We start from the raw sequence: 6,000 nt of genomic DNA, 5'->3' as shown, positions 1-6,000 counted from the left end.
GAAATCGAAGAGGATGAGGAGGAATCAGCATCGGGTAAACCGGTGTACTTACGAATCTCAGCATACCACAATAAACCCTCCTCGATCGATAATGGACGAAGAGGGAATGTGTCATCCTCCTAATGATGAAGATATATAAGTCAAAATAATTGTAACATATAATGAACTAATCGACTTATTAATTAACTAGTACATACCAAATCACTAGTGAAAATACGACCTATATGAGTCTAACCAGGGACGTCTCGTGTACGCCACCTCAACATTCGTGGGGACGAATAGGGATCGACAAGGTCAATCCAATCGTGTAACGTCTCTAGAGTCTCATATATCCAATACTGTAATATAATCATTTACGATGTAAATAAATCAATTTACATTTTTACCAATTAATATATATAAATAATAATATAAAACTTACCTGAAATGTAAAAGGAAATCCGTAAAGGTCGTATTTACGAATTTCAGGCATCCGTCCGAAACAGACTCTCTCACTCGCCTATGACATAGAATCGTATGTCATCTGCCACACAACAACACCCGAGGGGTAGGAATTAAACCCGTCCAAATGATCAACTAATTGTAAGTAATCTGTGGACACCTTCTTTCATCGATCATTCTCCAACAAAACCATGTGAAGAATATACAACAAGGCCATCTTGACAGCGTCAATATCGTCATCCCCTCATGGCCTCGACAAGAAAACACGCTCTATGTCGTGATACTGCACCTTCGGACAATCGCAAAAGTACGTATCCCTGATCCTATGTCCGGAGGAGCGAGGAATATATGAAGAAACATTAGTCCGTCGACTAAACGAAAGCCCTGTCACCAACGCAAACTCAAACGGGCTAAATCTCACATCAACCCCGCTAACCCTAAACCAAAAATCGTCTCTGGCAAAGGGTGGATGCAGCTGTCGTAGTAGAAATGCATGAACCAATATACTAGAGAATTTGGTTTCGGGTAAACGAAGGAGAGACCCAAAACATGTCCTCTCAAATAGTCGCAGCTGACCTGGGGTCAATGTAGAAGAAATCTGAGATAATGCGGTACGTTGTGCATGAGATATTGCATCTGTCTGGAAGTGTCTGGACTCGTCGGGGATGCGTAGCTCGTTGTCAACCCATCTTTTCTTGCTAGAAATATCCTGTAACAATTTTAAAAATTTGTTAGATATTCATAAAAATAAATATGTAAACAAAGGTATTAGTGGAAAAAACATAAAAAGATGAAAAATACCAAATAATCAAAAAGGAAATGACAAAACTTAACAAATAAGAATTGAAATTCGAGTTCTATACGTTCAAATACCATAGAATGTTAACAATCAAAATATCGATCGAAAATAACAAAATATGAATCAAGATATCCTGAAATGACGAAAATTAAAAAAAACGAAACTGAAATTCGAATTCTATACTTTGAAATACCTTAAAATGATGATAATCGAAAAATCGTTCGAAAATCTTAAAAATATGAGTCGATATATCCTGAAATGGTGAAATTTGAAAAAACGGAACTGAAATTTGAATTCTATACGTTGAAATATCTTAAAGTGACGATAATCAAAAAATCGTTCAGAAATCTTGAAAAGGCATTTCGATATATTCTAAAATGGTGAAATTCAGAAAAACGAAACTGAAATTTGAATTTTATACGCTGAAATACCTTAAAGTGACGATAATCGAAAAATTGATCAGAAATCTTGAAAATACAAATCGATATATCCTGAAATGGTAAAATTCGAAAAAACAGAATTGAATTTCAAATTTCATACGTTGAAATACCTTAAAGTGACGATAATCGAAAAATCGATCGAAAATTTTGAAAATATGAATCGATATATCCTGAAATGGTGAAATTCAAAAAAACGGAACTAAAATTCGAATTTTATACATTGAAATACCTTAAAGTGACGATAATCAAAAAATCGATCGAAAATCTTGAAAATACGAATTGATATATCCTGAAATGGTGAAATTCAAAAAAACAAAACTGAAATTCGAATTTTATACGTTGAAATACCTTAAAGTGATGATAATAAAAAAATCGATCAGAAATCTTGAAAATATGAATCGATATATCCTGAAATGGTGAAATTCAAAAAAACGAAACTGAAATTCGAATTCTATACGTTGAAATACCTTAAAGTGACGATAATCAAAAAATCGATCGGAAATCTTGAAAATACGAATCGATATATCCTGAAATGGTAAAATTTGAAAAAACGGAACTGAAATTCGAATTCTATACGTTGAAATAACTTAAGGTGACGATAATCAAAAAATCAATCGAAAATCTTGAAAATACGAATCGATATATCCTGAAATGGTGAAATTCGAAAAAACGGAACTGAAATTCGAATTCTATACGTTGAAATACCTTAAAGTGACGATAATCGAAAAATCGATCGAAAATCTTGAAAATACAAATCGATATATCCTGAAATGGTGAAATTCGAAAAAACGGAACTGAAATTCGAATTCTATACGTTGAAATACCTTAAAGTGACGATAATCGAAAAATCGATCAGAAATCTTGAAAATACGAATCGATATATCCTGAAATGGTGAAATTCGAAAAAACGGAACTGAAATTCGAATTCTATACGTTGAAATACCTTAAAGTGACGATAATCGAAAAATCGATCAGAAATCTTGAAAATACGAATCGATATATCCTGAAATGGTGAAATTCGAAAAAACGGAACTGAAATTTGAATTCTATACGTTGAAATACCTTAAAGTGACGATAATCGAAAAATCGATCGGAAATCTTGAAAATACGAATTGATATATCCTGAAATGGTGAAATTCGAAAAAACGAAACTGAAATTCGAATTCTATACTTTGAAATACCTTAAAGTGACGATAATCAAAAAAGCGTTCGAAAATCTTTAAAATACGAGTCGATATATCTTGAAATGGTGAAATTCGATAAAACGGAGCTGAAATTCGAATTCTATAAGTTGAAATACCTTTTAATGTTAATAATCAAAAAATTGATCAGAAATGAATCAATACGAGTCGATATATCCTGAAATGGTAAAATTAGAAAAAACGGAACTGAAATTCGAATTCTAGAAGTTGAAACGGCGAAATTTGAAAAAACGAAAATGAAATTCGAAATCTATACGATAAAATAACATAGAATGTGAACAATCGAAAAATCGTTATATAATTTGAAAAGAAGACTCGATTTATCTTAACACGGGGAAAATCGAAAAAACGGATTTGAAATTCGAACTCTATCAGTTGAAATACCTATGAATGTCACTAACTGAAAAATCATTTGAAAATTTGAAAAAAACGAATCGATATATCATAAAAAGACAAAATACGGAAAAACACAACTGAAATTCAAAAACACGAATCAATATATCCTATAAACGAAAAAATTGAAATATTAAGTTGAAATTACGTCATTACATCGTAAATTGCGTCAAAAAGCACCAAAATTCGAATACTCGAATCTCAAATTTGAAAATTACATATGGAAAAACCTTAAAACAGAAAAAACGGATATAAAATTCGAAAACTACACGATTAGAAACCCTAGATAAAAAAATTCTCAATTTACCCCCTCATGAAAATTCCTTAATTGAAAAGGTCCACTATTATATGATAAATTTCCAAAAAAACCTCTATGTTCTAACGAAACTCATCTGGCTCCCCAACATTTTAAAAAAGCCACTTTACCCCCCCCCCCCAACCCATGGTCAATGCAACTGTCGTGGGATAAATCGTTTGCCGTGGGAAACGCTGTTCCCATGGCAAGACTGCCGAACCTTTCGGCAGCCATTTTCGGCCGAATTTTGGTAGTTTTGGCCTCCGATTTTCATATAAATCAAATCTACACGTTGTATAACACAAAATCCCTCAATCAATTCAACGAAAACAACCAAGAATCAAAACATTTTAAGCATTGTTCAAACCGTAAACCCTAAAATTTCAAACCGAAAAATCTCAATCAAATCTCAATAATATGAGCAATAACTTGATCCAAACAAGATTACGGGAGATATACTAACTTTCTCTGCCATTTGCGGTTTCCGGATAGTAAGAAAATCGACGGAAATGACGTTCGTCGTGGGAGAGCGGGAAGCTTTGGAATTTTCTTTGAATTGCACAGTGAAAATCGCAAGATTGCCGTGGGAAGAAATGAAATTTTGCTGTGCTTATATAGAGGGGTAGTTTCGTAATTTTGCCAAACCCAGGATCATGTGGGAAATTTCATAAAAACCCGACATGGGCTAAGGACTCTCCCCGACACCCCAATATTTTAAAAAAGCTACTTTACCCGCCCCCCCTAACCCATGGTCAATGCAGCTGCCGTGGGAAACGTTGTTCCCACAGCAAGATCGTCGATCCTTTCGGCAGCCATTTTCAGCCAAATTTTGGTTGTTTCGGCCTCCGATTTTCACATAAATCAAATCTACACGTTGTATAACACAAAACCCCTCAATTAATTCAACGAAAACAACCAAGAATCAAAACATTTTAAGCATTGTTCAAACCGTAAACCCTAAAATTTCAAACCGAAAAATCTCAATCAAATCTTAATAATATGAGCAATAACTTGATCCAAACAAGATTACGAGAGATATACTAACCTTCTTTATCATTTGCGGTTGCGGGAAAGCAAGAAAATCGGCGGAAATGAGGTTCGACCGTGGGATGACCGTGGAAAAGTGATGAAATTTGCTGTGTTTATATATGGGGGAGTTTCATCATTTCACAAAACCTGGGCATTTTTGCTTAAACCTGAATTTTTTGGGTAATTTCGCTTAGACCCCCTTAATTTTGCCTATTTTTAATAATTTCCCTTATTTAAGTCACTTATTTATTAATTAATTATTACCTTAAAATTATAATTTTGAGTGTAAATTTTTTTACACCACCAATTTTATATGGTTATGTGTAATTCATATGTGAAATAATATATGGATGGTGTGATTTTAATTGAATTATAAGATAATTTGATTCAAACTCGACCTAGTCATATTGCACAACTCTATATGTGATTTTAATTAGATCATATCATCCTAAGAGTGTGAATCACATTTTTTTATGACAAGAAACTCTATTTGAATTGGGTCTTTCTTTCAAAATTGAATCAATCACACTGAACAAAAAAAATTTAGAGTGCAGTGATCAGATTCACAATCATTACACTAGATAAGTTAATGTATAATCTTAATATGGCCTTGCTAAGTTTCAAAGCCGCGCCACATGAGGATTTATAACTAATACCAGTCAATCTACCCATAGAGGTCTAAGCATCACATATGGGGTAAGCACATGGTAGGAGTGTGTATGGTCCAATTTGAGAGTTTTTTTAAACCAAATTGAAAAAAATTATTTGAAAATTTTTCAAACCAAACCAAACCAAATAATTTTAGGTTTCAAACCAAACCAAATCAAATCAAACTAAAAAAAATACGGTTTGGTCTAATTTGGATTACAATTTAAATCAATTAAAATCATAAATTTCTAAATATATATTATTTAATAAAATTAATTGAATTATACTTTTCTAGAATATTATATAAATATGTAAAATAAATATAAAAAATATATGCAATGTACACATAAAGAAAATGATAAAACAAATATAAAAAAAAAATTGAAAAATATTGTTAAATATAGTTATACCACAACTTAAACTAAAAACTGTTTTTCAAAATTTTATTAATTCAAATCAAACCATCTTTTAGAATATTATGGTTGAAAATGGTTAAGAAAAAACATATATGAACTCATTCAAGCATGAAATAATCATATGGATAAAAACAAGCATATTTGAAAGAAAAAGTACAGTTTTTGTACCTTCACCTTTGCAAAAGATGTTCGGTTTGATGAAATAAAACACTTGAACATACAAATATCTTTAAAAGTATCCACCTACCCTAAAGAGATGTGAGAGCTTTCAAAGGTTTAGAGTGAGAGTTTTTATTTCAAATAACAAATCTTAACTAAATATGATATATTGTTTATG

This window comes from Mangifera indica, chromosome 18 (genome assembly GCF_011075055.1).
Source record: "Mangifera indica cultivar Alphonso chromosome 18, CATAS_Mindica_2.1, whole genome shotgun sequence".
Lineage (NCBI taxonomy): Eukaryota > Viridiplantae > Streptophyta > Magnoliopsida > Sapindales > Anacardiaceae > Mangifera > Mangifera indica.
The sequence above is the reverse complement of the archived record's forward strand: the minus strand, read 5'-3'. Positions refer to the sequence as shown.